Source organism: Erinaceus europaeus, chromosome 14, assembly GCF_950295315.1.
Source record: "Erinaceus europaeus chromosome 14, mEriEur2.1, whole genome shotgun sequence".
Taxonomy (NCBI): Eukaryota; Metazoa; Chordata; class Mammalia; order Eulipotyphla; family Erinaceidae; genus Erinaceus; species Erinaceus europaeus.
The window spans coordinates 63,167,350-63,179,425 of record NC_080175.1 but is presented as its reverse complement, the minus strand read 5'-3'; the positions used below and the strand labels follow the sequence as shown (position 1 = coordinate 63,179,425).

Sequence of the window (12,076 nt, the reverse complement as noted above, 5' to 3'; positions counted from 1 at the left end):
GAGGCTCTGATTGGTCAGGTATTTTGTCACTCAAATAGAGTTCCAGCCACAGAGAGAGAGAGAGAGAGAGAGAGAGAGAGAGAGAGAAGGAAAACAAAAGAAAAAGGTTGGGAATGACACTCCTGGTGAGCCAGGAATCTTGGTAAGGAAATTTGCTTAGCAGGAAGCCAGCTAGGAGAGGTTACCCAGCACCTGGGGGCTGCTTCTGGAGTTGGGGGGGTGGTGAGTTCAGAAATAAGCCAAAGAGTTTTCTTTCTTTGTCCTTTAGGCCTCTGTTTGCCAGCCAAAGAGTGGGTTATAGGACTCTTTTTTAGTGCCCCCTTGACCACCCCTTGTTCATCATGCTCTCACTGGCTGTTCTTTTCTATTTTATCGTTTTATTTTATTTTACTTAATTTTTTATATAGAGATGGAAATAAATTGAGAGAGGAAGAAGGGGTAGATAGAGAGAAGTAGTCAGCAAAAGACATCTGCAGCACTGTCTCACAGCTCTGAAACTTTCCACCCTGCCCTGCAGATGGGAATGAATGAGTTGAAACCATGTTCCTGTGCATCCTTAACATGTGCAGTCAAATAGGTGCTCTGCCCACCAATTCCATAGATGCTGTGTTCTTAATTGATGGATACAAAGGAAAAAAATGATGTATTCAATTCGGATGACAAAAGGCAGTGGTACAACTTGAAGCATAAAGTCCCCTTTATTCTACCCACTATTCTGCCCCCCAATACACACAATTTAGGTCTCTAGCTTCTCACAAGGAAAGGGAGTAAGACTTAAAGCTGTCTCCTTGAATGTCAACATTTTAAAGAGAGACATGCTGAAGAAAGTACTTTGGGGTGGTAGTTTTATATCTTAAGGGGCAGAGAGTCTTTAACTTGTAAATTTTCTTTATAGGCTGCTCTGTGTATTACCAGGTTTTGACTAGAACAGTCTTTTTTTTTTTTTTTTTGTAGCACTGAGTTTTCTCAGGCATATATTTAAAGGGGAAGAGTTAGTGAGTCCATTCTAGGGATTTTGGTCACTAATGGTAGAAGCTATTCAAGAGTTTGGTACTTTTAGATGAGTGCACTGGTTTGGGTAGAGTCATTCGTTACAAAAACATATTGTTATTTGTCAGTGAGACCATCTTCTCAGTATTATTCTACTTGACAGTTGCATGATGTAATTCCAAAAAGAAAAATATAGAAGATGAGGTAAAAGTGCTATCTCTAATTTAGTATCTTGCTTAGACTATAAGAATGACTGGTTTGGCTATTACATTCATCTTGGTTTGTTGTCTTAATCAGCTACTCTCACACCTGACAGCTGAGTTCTCTCTAATCCAGCTGGACATCTGCCATATTTCCTACTTTTTCAGAAGAATGGTCCTCTCTTCCTTTTTGAAAGTAAATAGTGCAAATTGATTATTTTCTGCTCAGAGTAAGGCAGTCTTCTTTATGTTCCCTGACTTCTGGAAATTAATGGACATATAGTGGCAGCTGATCTAAGCAGATGGGTAGATAGAACACATGCTTAGATATAAGATACTTGAACCAACATGAACTCAGATGCAAGTTTTGTTTTAGCTGGATATATGTATATGTATATGACACTGACAAAACCATAGGATAAGAGGGGTACAACTATATTCCCATCACCAGAACTCCATATCATCCTTTCCCCTGATATTCCCTATTCTTTATCCCTCTGGGAGTATGGACCCAAGGTCATTATGGGGTGCAGAAGGTGGAAGGTCTGGCTTCTGTAATTGCTTCACTGCTGACCATGGGCATTGGCAGCTTGATCCATACTCCTAGCCTGTCTCTCTCTTTGCCTAGTGAGGCAGGGCTTTGGGGAATCAGGGCTACAGGACTCACTGGTGGAACTGTCTGTCCAGGGAAGTCTGGCTGGCATCATCTGAAATTTGGTCTCTGAAAAGAGAGTTCACATATAAAGCCAAACAAATTGTTGACTAATCATGAACCTAAGGGTTCTATTTTAGTTATATTCCATGACTATACTAGTTTTTTATTTTTATTTTTCCCCCCAGGCCTAAAACCTGATATGTAGGGGGATCCAAGTTATTGTCTAGGAAGATGATGTCATGGCTGGAAAAAAGGACCAGAAACCTGGATCAGGGAAGAGAGTAGCTCCCAAATACAGGAAAGGTGTATAAATATTGTTGACTGTAAACCCCATAGATTTGATCAAATTGATGGTGTTTACAGTCAACAATATTTAGCTGGTTCTTATATCACCCTTGTTCTGTCTCCAGATGCCGCCTTGATGATAGCATAGTAAGTGATAAATAGAATATCATTTAAGGAAAACAATACATAAACTTGCTATCAAAAGAACATAATATATATTTGTATAACTCTAAGAAATTGATGAGATAGAGTGTACTAATCCGTTTTTTGTCTCATTGTTGTGTATGAATCATCTCCAACATCTAACTCAAATCTATCTTGACAGTGACTCCTCAATCAAATTCCTCAGAAGGCTGGAATATTTTTTTTTCTTATGCAGGTTTTACAATATAAAAATGATATTCTAATGGCATTTCTTATTCTAAAGTTCCAGACTATACTGAGAAATTATTCAATGACCACACAGCACTGTGGTCACCATGGGCTATCACCAATCAAAATGAACTTATTAATTCTTCAAAACCTAAGAGATGGGATAATGACAACATGACCTAGATGACCCAGGAGGCTAACTACCCTCTATTTTATTCTTTTGTCAAATACTATCTCTTTTTAAAAAAAAAATATTTATAAAATGGAAACACTGACAAGACCATAGGATAAGAGGGGTACAATTCCATTAAATTTCCACCACCAGAACTCCGTATTCCATCTCCTCTCCTGATTGCTTTCCTATTCTTTAATCCTCTGATATTTCTCTACAAATTCACGTCTATGATAAACTCTAGATCATATCTTCATCTTCTGGACATTGTCTTTGTACAGAATCTTTACTCTTACAGGAAATATATATATACATTTTTATAGTGGTTACTTTTATGAAAAACAATTCATTTTATTAAATCAATTATGCACTTTAGAAAATTCAATATATGAAATACAAATCAATATGTAATGGAACCCAAATTCTGTTCCTTTCAAAGGACAAACAATAAGCATGAATCTATACAAGAAAAAGAAGAGCTCTATTTTGTTCTTCAGCAGTATCCTCAATCTAACTGTACATCCCAAATGCCTATGACACTTCTTTTACACATGGAAGTTGAAACATGCAATTACATTTGTCTTGAAGCAATTCTTGTGTGGGGGGTAGGAGGCAGCAGTGGTGATGCACCTGGTTATGTACAAATAGTACTGAGCAATTCTTGTGTATAAAGTGATGGGGATTCAAAGCAACCTCACTATTGTCACTACTTCATTGTCAGTTCTTTCATTCTCTTTTGTTTTTCAAAAATATCAGTACACATAGAGGGTCTCCATCTGTACCCATAATAAGAAATTTCAAATAATTGCAAAATATGCTGTGCAGCATTATGCAATTAGAATGTGTCAAGTTGGTGTTGTGTTAAAAATATATATAGATTTGTTAAAAAAAAAAAAAGTCCCACTAGAATTAGATTTTTCTTCACTTTTTGGTTGCTATTATAGCTTTTAAAACCCCATTATGCTCAATTGTAAGGAGAACAATTATGCCGGGAGGGGTAAGGTACCTTCATTACTATGCTTGTTAAAAAGAAAGGCACCCAAGAGTCAGGTGGTAGCGCAGCAGGTTAAGCGCCCATGGTGCAAAGTGCAAGGAGGGGTGTAAGGAACCTGGCTCAAGCCCCCGGCTCCCCATCTGCATGGGAGTCGCTTCGCAAGAGGTAAAGCAGGTCTTCAGGTGTCTAACTTTCTCTCCCCATCTGCCTTCTCCTCCTCTCCATCTCTCTGTCCTATGAAACAACAACAACATCAATAATACCTACAACGATAATAAAACAGCAAGGGCAACAAAAAAGGAAATACATACATACATACATAAATAATAGAAAAGGAAAGGCACCCACACTGCTTGACAGTTATCTCTGGATTTACTATCTGTCAGCTGATAAGCTCTGAAATGAAAATGTTTTCTGCATTCATGTTGTGCCTATTTCTTCTCCTCCCGAGAGCCTTCCTCCTCAGGGGACTATTGGGATAAGATTTTTTCTCTTTTAAAACTAATGTTTCTGAGCTCACAGAGTGATATATCTTTTGCCCCACTTTGGGGAGTCATTTATCTCTTCAGAAGCATTATTTTTTTTCTTTTTAAAGAGTAAGGCTTGGGTGCACATACCCCATTTGGTTATCAGGGTCAGATGGGATTGTTTCCATCTTCCAGGGTGCCTGCCTTCCCCACAGGACAAGTGGTTTATAAAAGCTACATTCCGTGCTGTCTGGCTTTGCTCTCTGCCCACTGAGAGAAAATCATTATTCATTCAAATGCATGCTGATACATTATGAAAATTTTGCCAAAATCATTTTTACTGACAATATCCTAGTTAGATGAGCTGGAAAGAAAGCAGTGGAAGTAACAGGGCCGGGGTGGATTGACACATTTTGTCTCTTCTCTAGGGTTCTCCTGCTGTTTGTTCAGAACTCAACTTGTGTATCCAGTCATTCCTATTTAATTTGGTTCTTTACAAACTCCCAGCCTTTCTCTGTCTCTCCCTCTCTTGTACTCAATACTCTATCCATGGCCTTCTTATTGACATATCTGTATATTGAATTGATGTGACTCAATGCCTATTTAATTGTTTGCAGTGATATTACTTATCAGATAAATTGTGTGCAGTAAGACTTATTTAAGTGTTCAGCTTCACCTCTCTTCAGATCGTATGTTATCACATTACACACATTAGACACCCCCCATGCACACACACAGCCCCTTGAACTCCCCCTCACATCACTTCCTCCACCTTCAACCTCTGATAACCTATGTATACTAAGGTGTTGAAGAACAACAACAAAAAGGAGGAGGAGGTGGGGTGGAGGGGGAGGAGAAACATGAATGTGTGTCCTGGCAGAGTATTTAGGTAGGTCACCCAACTTTCATGTTTGTCACTGGACCATTCCAAATTCAATCCCTGGCATCATTACAAACTAAAGCTGTACTGTGCGGCGCTGTTCTGTCTTTATCTTTCTCCTTTCTGTGTCCCTTATTAAAATAAACAAATAATAGTTTTAAAATAAAGCTAGGTGTACTTAAGTCTACATTTCCCATAGTAATATTAGTATTACTTCGATCACTATTAAATTTGAGTGCTAGTACCACTTTTATTATTAACAAGAGCAACAATAAAAGTAGTTGATATACACATCAGCTGGATGTGTAGTCTTATCTCCACTAGAAAGAAAACCAATACTAAATTCCTCCAGTTATAGAGAACAGACTTCATATGTGACCCATTGCCTATTGTTTGCAGTGATATTATTGTTAATGCTGATAAATGTTGAATTATAAGACTGCATATATTTTAGGTGTTCAGCTTCACTTCTCTTCAGATTGTGTTATCACATGAAGCACATCAGACCCCCCCCCCACACACACACACAGCCCCTTGAACTCACCCACATATCACCTCCTCAGCCTTCAAACTTTGATAACCTTAGCTGGTTATTATTTGACTTTAGCTATTTCTTTTAATATTTTAAAATCTATTTTTATTATTTAGTAGAGACAGAGAGAAATTGAGAGGGGAAGGAGAGGTAGAGGGGTAGAGAGACAGAGAGACACCTGCAGCCTTGTGTCACCACTTGTGAAGCTTTCCTGCTGCAGGTGGGGACCAGGGCTTGAACCTGGGTCCTTGTTCACTGTAATGTATGCACTCAATCAGGTACACCACCACCTGGCCCTGACTTTGGCTTTTTCTTTGCTTTGCTTACGTATAAATAAATAAGTGAGAACAGCCAGTGGTCTACTGGCTTCTTTAATATATTTTCTTTTACACAGTGCCAGGAAATAAAATTAGAACATCTAACATGCACAACACTGCTGACACACCTTCTGGCATGAATTACACACATACCACCTCTACCAACTCCACACCTACTTAATATTTTAATGAATTTTTTCTTTATTCTCGTTCTTTGATTTGACAGGACAGAGAAATTGAAAAATGAGAAGATAGAGAGGAAGAGAGTAAAAGTAATACCTACATCACTGTTGAAGCTTCCCCTCTGAAGGTGGGCACAGAGGCTTGAACCTGTGCCCTTGAACACAGTAATGTGTATGCTCAACTAAATGTAGCACTGCCAGAGACAGTGTTGGAGAAGGAAGAAAAGCTGACATCAAGTTACTGTTCCACGAACCAAAGAGTTTCCTTGGTGTTGTTCATTATACTCCCATGTAGTTCTGTGTGTCAAATCCAGGTACTTTCAGCTCTTCTTAAACTGTTATCCAAAAGACAGAATCAAGTCAACAGAACTTATTAGGCTCTTAATGCTTTTCATCCATCAAGTTGCAAATGCTACCATGACATCATTGATCAGACAAACTCATCAGTGAGTTCCGGAACCCCACCTCTCCAGACTTCTGCCCCACTAGGGAAAAACAGAAACAGGCTGTGGGGTATGGATTGACCTGTCAATACTCATTTCCAACAAATAAGCAGTCATAGAAGTAAGAGACTTCCTACCTTCTGCACCTCATAAAGATCTCTGGTACATATTCCCAGAGAGATAAAGAATAGGGAAGCTTCCAATGGAGGGGATAGTATGTGAAACTCTAGTGGTAGGGATTGTGTGGAATTGTACCCCCTTTTATCTCACAATTTTGTTGATTATTGAATCACTAATAAAATAAAATAAATAGGTGCCAGGTGATGGTGCACCTGTTAAAGTAAATGTCTTGTTATGCACAAGGACCCAAGTTCAAGCCCCTAGTACCCACCTTCAAAGTGAAGCTTCATGAGCTGTCAAGCACTGCTGCAGGTGTCTGTCTCTGTCTCTCCCCCTCTCTACATCCCCTTCTCTCTCAGTTTCTCTGTTCTACCAAATAAAATAAAATTTAAAATATTTTAAAAATATAAAAATACATATGTGGTAATAGAAAGGAACTTACTAGGTATAATACCTTGCAGAATATGAACTCCACAGTCAGTTCTAAGTGTACAGTTGTTTGAAAGAGTATATCAACCTCATGTTCATGCCGCTAACTGAGATGGCAAATTCCTCTAGAAACCATTCTCACTTGGGAACATGGAAAATTTCATACACTTGGTTACTGATTGAGATTGATTACTGGTTAATAACATGTTGGAAATCTCTAATATATATTTTTATTGTGTGAATAAAAAGAAGAAAAAGCAACTACTGAGCAAGTAGGTTCCTTCCTTCCTTTTTTGTTTTCTTTCTTTTTTCCCACCAGGGTTATTGCTAGGACAGGACAACTCCACTGTTCCCAGTGGTCATTTCTTCTTTATCTTCATTGCATTCTTCTCTTCCCTGTCCTTTTCTCATTCCTCTCCCCATGCTCCTCCTCTTCTTTCTTCTGGATAGATGTGAGAGACAGAGACATGAGAGATATGAGAGAGAAAGAGAGATCTGTAGCACTGCTCCATTGTTTGTGGAACTTCTCTGCATCTGTATCCTGATCTTCTCACATAATATGTGTTCTAAACTATTAATTTACCAGGCTAGAAGAAAGGAGATAATTTTAAGGAAAGAAACACATATTATGACATATATACTATTCATGTACTTCAATTATGTGTATATATTACTGTAGTTTATTGTGATAAGTTTATGTGTATATGAGTTTATCCTATGTTAAGCTAGTTCTGTTTTAAAATGACAGTACATATTTTAAGACTCAGTCTCTGTATCAATTATATAAGGGATTAAGAGAAGTGTGTCACTACATTTGAATTTCTGAATATCTATTAGGAATAGGACACTCTTTTTGCTCATGGCATGTATAGGTCAAGATAGCAAGCATTATTTAAACACAAACTTCACTAGGGTTGCTTTTTTTTTCCTTTTTAATGAACAATCTACTATTCCCATTTGTCAGTTTTTGGACATTATAGAGAATTTCTTCATGTTTCCTCTACAATTTTGACTCAATTACAATCAACTGACACTTAAATGAAGGGTGTGACTATTACTGCAACATATGGGATTATGTTGCAGTAATTAATAATTAATAGTATTTTTACAAAAAATTAATAGTATTTTACAAAAGTCATCCTTTCAATTCCCTCTATAGAAAAAAGAGAAAGATAGGTAGTTATAATTTTTGATATTGTAAAATTTAGACAAGTACAATATAGTTATAATTCTGATAAATTTTGATAAAAATGAGTCTGCTATGAGTGTCTTGTAGTATTTAAAATGAGAGACCTCACATTTCAGAAAATCCACCAATTTTATTGATGTCCTCATCACATTCATGTCTTTGTAAAATTAGTCATAATATGATTTCATTTTAAGAAGTCTTTGTTCTCAAAGCAATTCAAACTGTCAAAGTCACACAAAATTTACATAAAATTTGAAAAGAGCCAAACTTGAAAATACAAAGAGATATAAATCTGGTTTTTAACTGATTTAAATTATTGTGGGAAGACATAATTAAATATCTGCTACTCTTACTCCTATGTTCTGGAAACAATTATATACCCACTTCCCAGCTTGAAATATATTATAAGATTGTTATAGACAAGGGTCAAGACTTCAGGACCAAATTATTAAAAAATGTATAAGCAAGTACTACCTCACTGGCTATATCCAATCCCTTTTTGTTTGTGGCTCTAGGGAAAGAAACATATTTGACTACTTACATCAATACCTACACTATTTGAAAAAAAAAAAAAAGCTAGGGAATAAACTATTATGATGTTTTTCCTGTTTTGCTCTTGAAATTCTTCAGAAGTCATTTTCAAAACAATATATAATTTGGACCAGGGAGATAGCTCAGTTAGGTTGAAAACATTTTTTAAGCAATTGATTTATGTAGCAACCAGCTAGCTACCTGAGACCTCAGAGACTGCATATTGAATCTCTGGCACCATCTAATGCAAAAGAGTTAAACAGACCTCTCATTCTTTCCTCTCTAGTTTCTATCATTATTTCATAACAAATAAACTCATTTGTTAGAAATGAATTTAGTAAACATAGAATCCGTGTCATATAAAGTAGATATTAAGATTATTTAAGAGTTGTATGTATCTACTTGTATATGTCAGTCACCAGCAATTACCTTCTTTACTGAAAATGCTTGTATTTTAAAATCTTTTCATATTCTAAAATTCATCCCCAGTTTTTTTTAATTTTTATTTTCTATGGTATCCTTAAATTTCTTTTGAGTTTTTAGTACTTTTATTTCTTTATTTAATTTTTTATTTATAAAAAGGAAACATTGATTAAACCATAGGATAATAGGGGTACAGCTTCACACACCCACCACCAGAACTATATATATCCTCTCCCCTCCCCTGACAGCTTTCCTATTCTTTATCCCTCTGAAAGTATGTACCCAGGGTCACTGTGGGATGCAGAAGGTGGAAGGTCTGGCTTTTGTAATTGCTTTCCGCTGAACATGGGCATTGCACCAGTCAATTCATACTTCTAGCCTGTCTTTCTCTTTCCCTAGTGGAGAAGGGCTCTGGGGAAGTGGAGCTCCAGGACACATTGGTGGCATCCCCAATTTTTTAAAAGTATTTAGAATTGGAACTAGTCGTATTCTTTATCTTCATCCTCTCAAACATACATATTATCCTAAGCAACATTATGCCCCTCTCTCTTTTGCCTCTCATATTTTTGATAAAATGAGTAGATGAATCTTAACAAAAGTAAAAGTATAGTATGTAGTTTTGGTGAATGATTAGAATCATCTTTGTAGAATATTCCTCTTTCATAAAAAAGTATTTATAGTAGGTTAGACTTTTATTTTATTTTGTTTTCAGTAACAGTAATAGATGAGAAGATATCCAAGCCCCCATAGTAGAGCAGGAAAATGATTTGGTCAAATTTGAAATGTACTTTTATCTTGGGGGTGTGTGGAAATGTCCCTTGAGTTAACAATCATATAAATCAATATCTCCTCAATCAAGTAATTCAGAAGTTGGAATAGAAAGAAGATAAATAATTAGAAAAAATGATCAATGCCTTGTGTTAAACTGATTATATGTGGAAATATAGCTGTGTTGATATTTCTTTACTGCTCTTTCTTTCTGAAACCATGCTGGAAAAGGAGTTCCTGAGTTCATCATTTAGACTAACCAAATTGTCACAGCACAGCACAAGGCCATCATAACCAATTACCAAAATTGTTTTCTGCATCACCTTACTTTTTTCAACATTGCATCCTCATCCCTCGGACTTTTCTAACACTAGCTTTTACAGTACATTCATTTCTTTTGCTTTAAGCATTTTCTTTATCCTTAGTAAATTTGGTTGAAGACAAATTTGTTAAAATAAAAAGATGAATGAATATATCCATCATCTATCTATCATAGCTACTATCTATCTATCTATCTATCTATCTGTTATCTATCAATTATAACCAACAAGATAACTCTCCTGGGCCACCTTGTTATGGCACCTGCTTTGTTCTATATGGGGCCTAAATTTGAGCCCAGCCCCCACAACACTGTAAGAAGCCTAAGTGCAGTGTAGTCATCCTCTCTCTCTCTATCTCTCTATCTCTCTCTCTATCTCTATCTCTCCCTCACTATCTCTCTTTAACTCCATTGCTCCCTCCCTTTTTTCTGTCTGCAAAAGTCAACTAGTAGTAGTGTAACCCAGTGATGACAAAAATTAAGTACAGTTAACTTTTAAAAAATTATAATTTTTAAACAATTTTTTATGGCCCTGGTGGTAGCCCACCAGGTAGAGGACACATGTTGTAATGCACAGGGACCCAAGTTCAAGCCCCTGGTCCCCTCTGTTTCTATTTCTATTCAATAAATAAAGAATAATTTAAAAATAAATGTATTTAAAAAAACAATAATTTTAGTTAGCTCAATTAATTAAAACAATACAGCTCCCAGAATGTTTTACAGTAGGTTACTGGAGAAATAGTACTGTGGACAATATATTTTAGTCTATTCTAAAAAGAAATGAGATTTCAATCCATAAAAAAGACCGGAACTTTATGAAATGCATATTGCTAACATGGAGAGGATGAAAAAAATGTTAGCACTTGACAATGGCAGTTCTGGAAGAAAAATCAAAACAAAGATGTTTATGCTAGTAATTTTTTCATTACATATGATACTTACAGATACATGCTATCATACAGCTGTGCAAACCTTTTTTTTTTTTTTTTTTTTTTTACCAGAACACTGTTCAGTTCTGGCTTACAGTAGTGCAGGGGCATGTCAGACTCTTTGCAAAATCATTATGCTGTCTACCCTCCGCCCTGGCAAACTTACAGAACATGAACCAGCAATAGTAAACATTAATGTAAGCTTTGGACTTTGACTTATAATGATCTATTAGCTGGTTCACCTGTGTAGCATAAATGCATCACTCTGTGAAGAGTTTACAATGGCTGAGTGACTAACGGTATCTTAGCATAGTCATTGTGGAAGATTCCTCTGCTTTCATGAAATATTGGTGACCAGAAACTGCTCTTATAAATGTATTTTAAACAGAAACACCTACCAGAACCACCAAGTCTTTCATATCAATTTCTCAAAATGTGTCCCTAAACCAGCAGCATCACTATCACCTGGAAGCTACTTATTATAACAAATTTTCAGGGACTACAAAAATTCTGGGAGTGAGATACAGCGATCAGCTTTTTCCCCTAGTTTCTTCTAGTCATTGAGATGCTGGCTAAAATCTAGATGACCTGCTTTCCATGTGCAATTTTATATCTGACCTACTTGAAAGTCTGATTTCCAAAGAGTTTGCTTCTAAAGTTTTCCATATTCTACCCAAGTCTCCAGCTCTCTCTTACTCCTTCAGAATAAGAAAAATTACTGTGTTTTTGAAAAAGCATCTTACAGGGAGTCTCAAATGCACTTTCTCCACTTGCCAAAACTGAACGTTATCTCCTGGTATCTTTTCTCAGTTTTATCTACTTTTCATTGTAGTAGGTTGATTTTTCAAAGCTTCAGGGATGATGATGGGAACTTGTCGT

At 36.5% G+C, this 12,076-nt stretch overlaps 1 long non-coding RNA gene across 1 annotated transcript in view; it reads right to left on the bottom strand.

Annotated features, from left to right (window-relative positions):
* LOC132532805 (uncharacterized) overlaps positions 1-12,076 on the bottom strand; it is a 311,216-nt gene that overhangs the window by 39,598 nt on the left and 259,542 nt on the right. The window lies entirely within an intron of this gene.